The sequence below is a fragment of the Lissotriton helveticus genome, chromosome 11, assembly GCF_964261635.1.
Source record: "Lissotriton helveticus chromosome 11, aLisHel1.1, whole genome shotgun sequence".
Classification (NCBI taxonomy): Eukaryota; Metazoa; Chordata; class Amphibia; order Caudata; family Salamandridae; genus Lissotriton; species Lissotriton helveticus.
In genome coordinates, this window is record NC_136072.1 from 106,116,930 (window position 1) to 106,131,251 (window position 14,322).

Consider the following 14,322-nt stretch of genomic DNA (forward strand, 5'->3'; position numbering starts at 1 on the left):
GTCTGTTTTCTGTAATATTTTTTTGTTTGCTTTTAGGTTTGCATTAGTGCAAAGCATTTAGGTTTTGAATTTGTGTTAGCAGATTTGTAGGTTTCTACATTTGATTTGTGGTATTTCTTTAAAAAATTCTAATTTCGATGGTGGTGTGTGCAGGATTGTGCTTGGATTGTTGGTGTGCGTGGACTGGCGCTTGGCTGGTGGTGTGCGTGGTCTGGTGCTTGGCTGGCAAAGTGCATGGATTGGAGTTGTGCTGGGGGGGTGAGTGGATTTTTGCTTGGCTGGCGGAGTGCATGGTTAGGTGCTTGGCTGGTGGTGTGAGTGGATGGCGCTTGGCTGGTGGTGTGCGTGGTCTGGTGCTTGGCTGGCATAGTGCATGGATTGGAGTTGTGCTGGGGGGGTGCGTGGATTTTTGCTTGGCTGGCGGAGTGTATGGTTAGGTGCTTGGCTGGCGGTGTGAGTGGAGTGGTGCTTGGCTGGCGGTGTGTGTGGAGTGGTGCTTGGCTGGCGGCGTGTGTGGAGTGGTGCTTGGATGGTGTTGTGTTTGTGGAGTGGCGCTTGGCTGGTGGTGTGCGTGGAGTGATGCTTGGCTGGTGGTGTGTGTGGAGTGGTAGTTGGCTGTCGGTGTGCGCTGAGTGGTGTTTGGCTGGCAGTGTGCATGGTCTGGTGCTTGGATGGTGGTGTGGGTGGACTGGCGCTCGGCAGGCGGTGTGTGAGTAGTTACTTTCTGTTGGTCAATACACACACTGCTAGTTGAGTGACACTCCACACAGTCCATCATTTTGTGTAGTTGCAGTGTCAGAAATGTGGGCGTGTGAAAGTGATGGGCCCTTGAATGGCGCTGTTTGCTGGTGTGAGTGTTGAAATGTGATGGGTCCGCGGCTGGCGGTGTGAATGTTTTGTATGTGTCACGCGTACGAAAGGTGTATGAATGGCCTGTAAAGAGGTTGGTGCCTTGACGTGGCTTTACAGCTCACGAGCTGCGAGTCAGTGGTTCAGTTTATCATACTTTCAATTATACGCAGTGCATTTCATTTTTGATGAAATTACTTGCGTATCCAATTGTATGTACTGAATCATCACTCACCCTCGTGCCAAATCCAACCAGTATGTGTGTGTACTTGCGGATTAGATGGGTGTGCAGTAATAATTGTTTTTTTTCTCTTTCTGCAGTAGGGTGTACCTTGCCCCTTATTGTGATTGTTGTTATGTGTTGCTTTTCCATTCGGATGGTGTCAATGGTCTGGTTTGTATCAGGTATGAAAGGTGCGTGAATGGCCTGTAAAACGGTTGGTGCCTTGTCGTGGCTTTACAGCTCACGAGTTGCGAGTCACTGGTTCAGTTTTTATGCATTTATTTATTGACAGAGCATTTCATATTTTTGAAATATCTTGTTAATAAAATTTTATGTACTGAACCATCACTCGCCCTCGTGCCAAATCCAACCTGTATGTGTGTGTCTTTGAGGAATAGATAGCCGTGCTTGAATGTTTGACTTTTGAGTAACTCTGTTAAGGTGTGGTATCCTTTTACTCGGGAGAACAAGGGGAGCGCAGGGTGGTAGGACTTTTTTGCCGGCACGGCGATCCCACGCCAAAATGTTTGGAAAAGTGCTATTTTTACCTATTTTTAAGGTTTGCAAGGAGTTCTGGGTAGGAAAACATTGGTGGACCCACACATGCCATACCTCCCTGGACTCTCCCGGGTGTCTAGTTTTCAGAACTGTTTGGGTTTGCTACTTTCCAAAGAATACCACCCACCCCGGGCCAAAAACTCAGGTGCCTCCCCCCCAAAAAATCTAAGTTATATTGCTTCTGGGTATTTTATATTCACCACTGTTAGATTTGGACCTTTTCCTGTTGCAGCCACTATGGCTACCCACGCAAGTGAGGTACCGTTTTTATCGGGAGACCTGGGGGAATGCTGGGTGGGAGGTAATTTGTGTGAGCCCAGTGATGCCACGCTTTCCCAGACTACAACGCGTGAAAAAATTGATTTTTTTCTGCTAAAATTGAGGTTTGCAAGGGAGTCTTGGTAAAGGAACGTTGGCGGATCCACGCAAGCCATACCTCCTTGGAAGCGCCCGGGTGTCTACTTTTCAGAAATGTGTGGGTTTGGTAGGTTTCCATAGATGGCTGTCTCGCACGGGGCCAGAAACCCAGGTAACCCCTAAGTCCACCAGCTTTTGCAAGAGGGGTTACCTGGGTTTTTGGCCCCGTGCGAGACAGCCATCTAGGGAAACCTACCAATCCCACACATTTCTGAAAAGTAGACAACCGGGGGCTTCCAAGGAGGTATGGCTTGCGTGGATCCTCCAACGTTCCTTTACCCAGAATCCCTTGCAAACCTCATTTTTTGCATGGAAAAAATCAGTTTTTTCACACGTTTTAGTGTGGGAAAGCGTGGCATCACTGGGCACACACAAATTACCTCCCACCCAGCGTTCCCCAAGGTCTCCCGATAAAAATGGTTCCTCACTTGCGTGGGTAGGCATAGCGGCTGCTTTAGGAAAAGGCCCAATTCATACTGTGGAGACGAAAACATTACCTTTAGCCAAATAATCTTATTTTTTGAGGGGGTCACCTGAGCTTTTGGCCCGGGGCTTGGCAGGCATCTTTGGAAACTACCAAACCCAAACAGTTCTGAGAACTAGACACCCGGGGGAGTCCAGGGTGGTATGGCATGCGTGGGTCCCCCAATGTTTTCCTACCCAGAAACCCCTGCAAACCTAAAATTTTGGTCAAAAACCCACTTTTCCATACTTTTTTGGGTGGGATCTCGCTGCCGGAACAAATGTCCTACCACCCAGTGTTTCCCTTGTTCTCCCGAGTAAAATGATACCTCACTTGTGTGGGTGGGCCAAAGGCATGTGACTTAGGCTGGGGTGCTTAATTTGTAAAACGTAAATATGAGTAAAAACTACTTTTTTCAAAATTCATTTTTGGCGTATTCAGCTTTGGGGCACCCACACAAGTGAGGTATCCTTTTACTCGGGAGAACAAGGGGAACGCAGGGTGGTATGACTTTTTTGCCGGCCCGGCAATCCCACGCCAAAAAGTTTGGAAAAGTGCAATTTTTACCTAATTTTAAGGTTTGCAGAGAGTTCTGGGTAGGAAAACATTGGGGGACCCATGCATGCCATACCTCCCTGGACTCCCCCGGGTGTCTAGTTTTCAGAACTGTTTGGGTTTGCTACTTTGCAAAGAATACCATCGAGCCCCGGGCCACAAACTCAGATGCCCCCCCCCAAAATCAAGGTAGTTTTGCAATAAGGTAATGTAAATTCACCACCGTACGATTTGAACCGTTTCCTGTTGCAGCCACTATGTCTACCCACGCAAGTGAGGTACCATTTTTTTCGGGAGACCTGGGGGAACGCTGGGTGGGTGGAAATTTGTTGATCCACGCAGATTCCAGAACTTTCCACCACAGAAATGTGAGGAAAATGTGTTTTGTTGGTCAAATTTTTATGTTTTCAAGGGATTCTGGGTAACAAAACCTGGGGGTAGGCAGGCGAGTCACCCCATCCTGAATTCCCCTGGGTGTCTAGTTTTCAAAAATGTATAGGTTTGCTAGGTTTCCCTAGGTGCTGGCAGAGCTACGGCGCAAAAACAAAAGGTAGTCTTTTTGTCCGAATCGTGCTAAATTTCACTGGGAAATTGAGGTGCGACCATGCTGCGTTTTGCGCTGTTTCATGTCGCAGCCACTATGCCTACCCACGCAAGTGAGGTACCATTTTTTTGGGAGACCTGGGGCCACGCTGGGTGAGTGGAAATTTGTTGATCCACGCAGATTCCAGAACTTTCCACCACAGAAATGTGAGGAAAATGTGTTTTTTTTGTCAAATTTTTATGTTTTCAAGGGATTCTGGGTAACAAAACCTGGGGGTAGGCAGGCGAGTCACCCCATCCTGAATTCCCCTGGGTGTCTAGTTTTCAAAAATGTATAGGTTTGCTAGGTTTCCCTAGGTGCTGGCAGGGATTGGTGTCACTACAACGCATGTTATTACAACGCATGTTTTTACATCGCATTTTTTACAACGCAAAGTCTATTACAACGCGATTTTTTACAACGCATACCACTACATCGCAATATAATGTTATTAATGAAAAAGTACTATTACAACGTATTCTTTTACAACGCATACATTTACATCGAATTTTAATATATATATATTTTTTTGTAATATAAAATCTGGCACGGGATACAGGGAAAATAGGGGTTTTGGGTGGGGAAGTGTATTAAAATATAGTGAAAAACTAGACGTAAAAGTAACAATATTTAAATAAATAATTTAAACGTATACCTTTTTTTTTTGTAACATAAAATATGGCACGGGATGCAGGGAAAATAGGGGTTTTGGGTGGGTAAGTATATTAAAATCTGTAAAAAAATCTACACATAACCATACTTTTTTGGTTAGAAAATTAATAAATTAGCTTAAAATATTAAAATTTTAAATTAATTAAATTAATAAATTAAATAAATAAATAAATAAAATAATGGCCAAAAATCATACGGAAACACTATGTAATCATCACAGTATTAACATTAATACTCGAGTATTAAAATAAATACTTGAGTAACAATAAATAAATTAAAATTTTTACAATTTACAGTAGAAAACAAAGTAAATTCGTTAAATTATTTCATATTGTTACATTATCTGCAAACAAATATTTATAAAAACTATTATTTAGATTTTTAGAAAAAAGATATATATTTATTTATTAAATTAAATAAATAATTAATTTTTATTATTTAAATAAAATAAATAAAAAACAACGTGTTGGTTGTTAAATTATTTCCATACAAAAACGACTAATATTTTTATTATTCAAACAACACAGATACAAAGCAAATGCATAAAGATATTCTAATTAAAACGAGAATAATAAAGAACGTACTCGATAAATTTTACAAACTAGTTATACTAAGGAAAATTATTATATATCAAGAAAATAACGATGTATTGAAATGATAACGAATAAATTATTAGTAAATAATTGGTTTTTAAACTTTATAATCAAAAACAACACATTAACGAGGAAAGTAGCGCCATTTTACACACAGCAAACTAAAATGAAGTCCATCTACAATTTCCATGACCTAATATATCAACAAGACTTTCAAGATGGATGCCAAAATGAAACGAAAATATGAAAAGTTTACTTTTACGTAACTTATTTTAAATTATATGTTTCCACATGAAATGATAAAAAATAAATTTAGAAACGTAACGGTATAATTTACTCCAAAAATAATGATAATAACGAAAAGTTATAAATAGAAGAAACCCACCATTTTGAAGCCAGTTGATTATCAACTAACAGAGTGAGCAGACGTGAAATCCTGACCCTCTGACCTCTTGAATTAATTGTGAAGGGAAAAGGAAAATTGACGCATTTCTTTTTCACATTGAAGTAAGTGAAATGAAATAAGAATTAAAATTATGTAGTGCTAACATATCAGCACCAATATATTTAAAAAATATTTTTTTACATAGATTATTTAATATAATAATAAGCATTTAGAAAGAAAGTATTAAAACGCTTAATAGCATCAAGATGTATGCCGAAATGAAACGAAAATATGAAAAGTTTACAAGCAACATTACTAAACGTTCCCTCCCTCTCCCCCACACCCTTCGAGAATTAATCGAAAATTGAATATGTTGAAAAAGTAAGACAGAGACATAATACAGCGTAAAAATAGATGTAAACTAAATGTTAAAATAATTAAAAATAAAATATGAATATGTATTTATTTCCTTTGCATCTCATACAAATCAACATTTAATTTTAGATATTTCAGTGTATGTTGTGAAGCAGTATATATTTTTAAAAAAACCTGAAAGGCCAATCGACTCAACAAAAGAATAAAAAATATAAGAAAAATAAAGGACTATCAGCAAGGTAAATACTTAACAGTTTTAATGTACCAGTAGAATATCGTTTTTAAAAATTATACATTAGTATAAGAAATAGATTATTTTCTTGAAAAAATTTTCATAGTAATAAAACTCGCATGTATTATGAAGTAATATATGACACGTTTTGAAATGGTTTTTTTACAGCAAAACGATAACAAGCAAAACCGACAAAGTTACCGAAAATCAGCCAATATCCAAACAATTTGCAAAAGTTGAAATAACACCGCAAATTAACATTCAAATCTCAAAAGTAACTTTTAAATATAACCACATTTCATTTTAAGAATACATTGGTAATAATAAATATTTTTTAAGCACAATAAGTGCAGGATAGTAGGAAAAAAGTAGATTATTAATCTAAGTCTAGATAATTGGCTATTCGCAAAAAATGCTGAATATGAAGAGAAACTAAGGAAAGTGTTGGATATTGTGAAAATGTCTCTTATTATTTCCATTCTAAGAAAGTGCATGACGTTAGAAAATAATGCGTACTACAGAGAAACAACTTATTATTTCAATTCTAGTAAAGTATATGATTAGGTGAAGTGCTGCATAGTCTCGAAGTGCAACTTACTATTCCAACAGCAAATAAGTGCATGATAAAATTCCAAGTCCAGTAAAATGCATGAATAAAGAAATTACTGCATAGTATAGAAATGAGACTTATAAATCTAAGTCCAGGTAAAAGTATGATCTGAGAAACTGCTGGTTAATGTTAACATTTCACTAATTTCTAAACATTAGTAACCATATTTTTTTTCAAGACAATGTACAAAAGTGATAAATAAATAAAACATTATCCAAACATATAACACATTTCCTAATTTATTTTTTTACATTCAAAGGAAAACAACCAAAACTGAAAAAGCGACCAAAGCTCAGTCAATATCAAAGCGAATTTACAAGACTTGAAAGAAACCCACAAATCAACCTTCCAAACTCAAAGGTAACTGTCAAATAAGCACATTTGCTTTCCTGCTTATTTTGTGTACTATATACAAATGTAACGCAGAAAAAATTCAAAAAATTGAAAAAATGTCAATTACTATTTAAACTGCAAGTAAGTGCTTGATACGGAAAAGTGCTATATAGTATTAAAATACAAATTACTATTCTAACTCGAGGTAAGAGCATGATTAGATAAAGTGCTGGATACTTTAGAAATGCCACTTACTATTCCAACACCAATAAAGTGCATGATAAGAGAAAGTGGTGGATAGTGTTAAAGTGCCACTTACTATGCAATGTCCAAGTAAATACATAATTAGTGAAAGTGCTGGATAGTGTTGAAGTGCCACTTATTATTTTCACTCCAGGAAAGTGCATGAGTAGGGAAAGTGCTGGATAGTGTTGAAGTGCCACTTACTATTCTAACTCCAGGAAAGTGCATGATTAGGGAAAGTGCTGGATAGTGTTGAAGTGCCACGTAATACTCTAACAGCAGATAAGTGCATGATTAGTGAAAGTGCTGGATAGTGGTGAAGTGCTACTTACTATTTTCACTCTAGGAAAGTGCATGAGTAGGGAAAGTGCTGGATAATGTTGAAGTGCAACATACTGTTCAAAATTCTGTAGAGTGTATGATTACTGAAAATGCTGGATAATGTTGAAGTGCCACTTACTATTCTAACTCCAGGAAAGTGCATAATTAGGGAAAGTGCTGGATAGTGTTAAAGTGCCACTTATTACTCTAACCTCAGATAAGTGCATGATTAGGTAAAGTGCTGGATAGTGTTGAAGTGCCACTTACTATTCTAACTCGAGGAAAGTGCATGTCTAGGGAAAGTGCTGTATAGTGTTGAAGTGCCACTTACAATTCCAAGTCCAGGTAAAGACATGAGCAAAGAAAGTACTGGTTAGTGTTCACATGTCTCAAATTTGTAATCATCAATAAATGTAGAATATTTTTTTCAACGTTTAGAAAAGAAATAGAAAGAAAACATTCTCAAACCGTATAACACTTTTTAAAATCTTTTCATTACAGACAAAGAAGAAAAACCAAAACCGAAAAAGCAATCAAACATCAGCCAATATCAAAACAATTTGCAAGACCTGAAAGAAACCCACAAAGCAACCTTCAAAAGTCAAAGGTAACTGTTAAATAAACACATTTTATTTACTGCTTACATTGCATACAAAAATAATTTTAAAAGTAAAAAAGTGCAGGATAGTAAAAAAATGTCAATTACTATTCAAACTCCAGGTAAGTGCTTGATTATAGAAAGTGCTGGATAGTTTTAAAGTGCCACTTACTATTATAACTCCAGGAAAGTGCATGAGTAGGAAAAGTGCTGGATAGTGTTGAAGTGCCACTTACTATTCTAAGTCCAGGAAAGTGCATGAGTAGGGAAAGTGCTGGATAGTGATGAAGTGCCACTTACTATTCTAACTCCAGGAAAGTGCATGAGTAGGGAAAGTGCTGGATAGTGTTGAAGTGCCACTTACTATTCTAACTCCAGGAAAGTGCATTAGTAGGGTAAGTGCTGGATAGTGTGGATGTGCCACTTACTATTCTAACTCCAGGAAAGTGCATGAGTAGGGAAAGTGCTGGATAGTGTGGAAGTGCCACTTACTATTCTAACTCCAGGAAAGTGCATGAGTAGGGAAAGTGCTGGATAGTGTTGAAGTGCCACTTACTATTCTAACTCCAGTAAAGTGCATGACTAGGGAAAGTGCTGCATAGTGTTGAAGTGCCACTTACTATTCCAAGTCCAGGTAAAGACATGAGCAAAGAAAGTACTGGTTAGTGTTCACATGTCTCAAATTTGTAATCATCAATAAATGTAGAATATTTTTTTCAACGTTTAGAAAAGAAATAGAAAGAAAACATTCTCAAACCGTATAACACTTTTTAAAATCTTTTCTTATTCTAACTCCAGGAAAGTACATGACTAGGGAAAGTGCTGTATAGTGTTGAAGTGCCACTTACTATTCTAACTCCAGGAAAGTGCATGACTAGGGAAAGTGCTGTATAGTGTTGAAGTGCCACTTACAATTCCAAGTCCAGGTAAAGACATGAGCAAAGAAAGTACTGGTTAGTGTTAACATGTCTCAAATTTGTAATCATCAATAAATGTAGAATATTTTTTTCAACGTTTATAAAAGAAATAGAAAGAAAACATTCTCAAACCATATAACACTTTTTTAAATCTTTTCATTACAGACAAAGAAGAAAAACCAAAACCGAAAAAGCAATCAAAGCTCAGCCAATATCAAAACAATTTGCAAAACCTGAAAGAAACCCACAAAGCAACCTTCAAAAGTCAAAGGTAACTGTCAAATAAACACATTTTATTTGCTGCTTACAGTGCATACAAAAAATATTTTTAAAACTAAAAAAGTGCAGGATTGTTAAAAAATGTCAATTACTATTCAAACTCCAGGTAAGTGCTTGATTATAGAAAGTGCTGGATAGTGTTGAAGTGCCACTTATTATTCTAACTCCAGGAAAGTGCATGAGTAGGGAAAGTGCTGGATAGTGTTGAAGTGCCACTTACTATTCTAACTCCAGTAAAGTGCATGAGTAGGGAAAGTGCTGGATAGTGATGAAGTGCCACTTACTATTCTAACTCAAGGAAAGTGCATGAGTAGGGAAAGTGCTGGATAGTGTTGAAGTGCCACTTACTATTCTAACTCCAGGAAAGTGCATGAGTAGGGTAAGTGCTGGATAGTGTGGATGTGCCACTTACTATTCTAACTCCAGGAAAGTGCATGAGTAGGGAAAGTGCTGGATAGTGTTGAAGTGCCACTTACTATTCTAACTCCAGGAAAGTGCATAAGTAGGGAAAGTGCTGGATAGTGTGGAAGTGCCACTTACTATTCTAACTCCAGGAAAGTGCATGAGTAGGGAAAGTGCTGGATAGTGATGAAGTGCCACTTACTATTCTAACTCCAGGAAAGTGCATGAGTAGGGAAAGTGCTGGATAGTGTTGAAGTGCCACTTACTATTCAAACTCCAGGTAAGTGCTTGATTATAGAAAGTGCTGGATAGTGTTGAAGTGCCACTTATTATTCTAACTCCAGGAAAGTGCATGAGTAGGGAAAGTGCTGGATAGTGTTGAAGTGCCACTTACTATTCTAACTCCAGTAAAGTGCATGAGTAGGGAAAGTGCTGGATAGTGTTGAAGTGCCACTTACTATTCTAACTCCAGGAAAGTGCATGAGTAGGGAAAGTGCTGGATAGTGATGAAGTGCCACTTACTATTCTAACTCCAGGAAAGTGCATGAGTAGGGAAAGTGCTGGATAGTGTGGAAGTGCCACTTACTATTCTAACTCAAGGAAAGTGCATGAGTAGGGAAAGTGCTGGATAGTGTTGAAGTGCCACTTACTATTCTAACTCCAGGAAAGTGCATGAGTAGGGAAAGTGCTGGATAGTGTTGAATTGCCACTTACAATTCCAAGTTCATGTAAATGCATGATTTTGAAAAGTGCTGAAAAGTGTTTAAGTGCAATTTATTTATTTAAACAGAACCAACATAATAAATAATTTATATTTCATGTTTCTTTTTTTTCCACAGAAAATGTCAAGCAATACAACAGCAATTTATACAAAATCAAGAAAAGGAAACAGACTTCTAAAACACTGTGGGTATGTATATTGTAATGAGAGGATAAGTGAACCAAGGAGACATTGGAGGTGTGTTCAATATTATTCTTCTCGTTGCAGTGGCAGAGCGGTTACTGTTGGTGACAACATAATCAAAACCACTGAACATAACCACTCTGCCTCTGCAATGGAAATAGAAATACGCGATACAATCAACCAAATGAAAGATATTGCATCCACCTCCAATGCAACTCCTGGTCAAATTTTAAGAGAGGTTGCACAACATGTCCCTGGACATGTTGCTTGTAATATGCCAACAATCCCTAATTTGCGTAGAATTATTCAACGTAAAAAGCAGGCAAGTAACACACAAACAGTTACTCCACAAACTTTTGCTGACATTGTTATTCCACACGAATTAACTCTTTCTTTCTCTAATGAACCTTTCCTTCTCTATGATAACCAAAACCCTCTCAAACGCATATTAATATTTAGCACTCCCCGTAACCTTTACAAATTAGAGAATACTGAAATTTGGATGATGGATGGTACGTTTAAATGTACGCCCCATCCTTTCACCCAAATTTACAGCATTCATACACAAATAAACAATAATGTAGTTCCCTTAGTATATAGTTTACTACCAGACAAGCAATCTGCAACCTATACTGAATTTTTATCAGTAATTAAAGAGAAAACATCAGCAAAAAGTCCTAGGAAAATCATTTTGGATTTTGAATTGACTATGATGAATGTCATCAACAAATTGTACGTGGATACCCAAATTCAGGGATGTTTTTTTCATTTTTCCCAGGCATATTGGCGTAAACTTCAAAAAACATCCCTGGTTACAGATTACTGCTCTGATAGCAAATTACAAGTTGAATTAAAAAAATTAACTGCCCTTTGTTTTGTACCACCTGATAGTGTAGATGAATACTACACTGCAATTTCAGAATCTGATTATTTTATCACTTACCATTATGCTACCCGTGTATCCTTCTTCTCCATCCTCCTTCTATTCTTTTTCATCCATAATAAACCGTCCCGCGTATTCCAATGGAGTATTCATAGAAATAAATAAAGGACTAAAACCTTCATTGAAACCAATGGAAAAGCGTGAGAAAATGTACAAAAATACATCTATTAATATTCCAATTTATTTGTAAATTATTTATATAATATTTTATACCTAAGTTATTAATAAAATATTTATTAATAATAAATTTTACCTTCTAAACTATGTAAATAATATTTTAATATTTTAAAAAAAAATCATAATCTCTTTACTTTCTCCAAAAATACTACAGTATTTTTTTAATATAAATAAAGTATCTAAAATGCTTTCAAAATACCAGAGTATTATGACTTATTTTTATAAAAATTATTTACCAAAGTATTAATAATTATTTAAATAAATAATTAAAAATTACTACTAAAAATACCAGAGTATTAATACTTATTATATTTTAATAAATTATACAATATTGCCTGAGTATTACATAATTAAATAATTAATGTATTCCATACATACATAATTAAATAATAAAATGATTAATACTTATTTGTATAAACATTTTTTTATTTAAATAAATAATTAAAAATTGCTACAAAAATACCTGATTATTAATACTTATTATATATAAATAAATTATACAAAATTGCCTGAGTATTACATAATTAAATAATTAATTTATTCCATACATACATAATTAAATAATAAACATATTAATAATAATTTTTTTTAACATTATTTTATTTAAATAAATAATAAAAAATTGCTACAAAAAATACCTGAGTATTAAAACTTATTAGATTTAAATAAATTATACAAAATTGCCAGAGTATTACATAATTACATAATTAAATTATTCCATTTAAATAAATAATAAACATTTGCAACTAAAAATACCAGAGTATTAATACTTATTATATTCAAATAAATTATACAAAATTGCCTAAGTATTACATAATTAAATAATTAAATTATTCCATTTAAATGAATAATAAAAAATTGCCACAAAAAATACCTGAGTATTAATACTTATTATATTTTAATAAATTATACAAAATAAAATACAAAATGATAATATTATGATAATATTAAATATTATTTACAACAAAAATTAAATATTATTATTATTATTATTAAAAAACCCACAAAATAACATTTACCAATTAACCCACAAAATAACATTTACCAATTAACCATATACCATAATTACGATGTAAAAGCATGCGTTGTAATAGCACTTGCGTTGTAACACCACGCGTTGTAAAAACATGCGTTGTAACAGAACCTGCGTTGTATTACCTGCGTTGTAATAGCACTACGTTGTAATACTTGCGTTGTAATGGATGTTCCCCGCTGGCAGAGCTACGGCGCAAAAACAAAAGGTAGTCTTTTTGTCCGAATCGTGCTAAATTTCACTGGGAAATTGAGGTGCGACCATGCTGCGTTTTGCGCTGTTTCATGTCGCAGCCACTATGCCTACCCACGCAAGTGAGGTACCATTTTTTTCGGGAGACCTGGGGCCACGCTGGGTGAGTGAAAATTTGTTGATCCACGCAGATTCCAGAACTTTCCACCACAGAAATGTGAGGAAAATGTGTTTTTTTGGTCAAATTTTTATGTTTTCAAGGGATTCTGGGTAACAAAACCTGGGGGTAGGCAGGCGAGTCACCCCATCCTGAATTCCCCTGGGTGTCTAGTTTTCAAAAATGTATAGGTTTGCTAGGTTTCCCTAGGTGCTGGCAGAGCTACGGCGCAAAAACAAAAGGTAGTCTTTTTGTCCGAATCGTGCTAAATTTCACTGGGAAATTGAGGTGCGACCATGCTGCGTTTTGCGCTGTTTCATGTCGCAGCCACTATGCCTACCCACGCAAGTGAGGTACCATTTTTTTCGGGAGACCTGGGGCCACGCTGGGTGAGTGAAAATTTGTTGATCCACGCAGATTCCAGAACTTTCCACCACAGAAATGTGAGGAAAATGTGTTTTTTTGGTCAAATTTTTATGTTTTCAAGGGATTCTGGGTAACAAAACCTGGGGGTAGGCAGGCGAGTCACCCCATCCTGAATTCCCCTGTGTGTCTAGTTTTCAAAAATGTATAGGTTTGCTAGGTTTACCTAGGTGCTGGCAGAGCTACGGCGCAAAAACAAAAGGTAGTCTTTTTGTCCGAATCGTGCAAAATTTCACTGGGAAATTGAGGTGCGACCATGCTGCGTTTTGCGCTGTTTCATGTCGCAGCCACTATGCCTACCCACGCAAGTGAGGTACCATTATTTTGGGGAGACCTGGGGGCACGCTGGGTGGGTGGAAATTTGTTGATCCACGCAGATTCCAGAACTTTCCACCACAGAAATGTGAGGAAAATGTGTTTTTTTGGTCAAATGTTTATGTTTGCAAGGGATTCTGGGTAACAAAACCTGGGGGTGGGCAGGCGAGTCGCCCCATCCTGAATTGCCCTGGGTGTCTAGTTTTCAAAAATGTATAGGTTTGCTAGGTTTCCCTAGGTGCTGGCAGAGCTACGGCGCAAAAACAAAAGGTAGTCTTTTTGTCCAAATCGTGCTAAATTTCACTGGGAAATTGAGGTGCGACCATGCTGCGTTTTGCGCTGTTTCATGTCGCAGCCACTATGCCTACCCACGCAAGTGAGGTACCATTGTTTCCGGGAGACCTGGGACCACGCTGGGTGAGTGGAAATTTGTTGATCCACGCAGATTCCAGAACTTTCCACCACAGAAATGTGAGGAAAATGTGTTTTTTTGGTCAAATTGTTATGTTTTCAAGGGATTCTGGGTAACAAAACCTGGGGGTAGGCAGGCGAGTCACCCCATCCTGAATT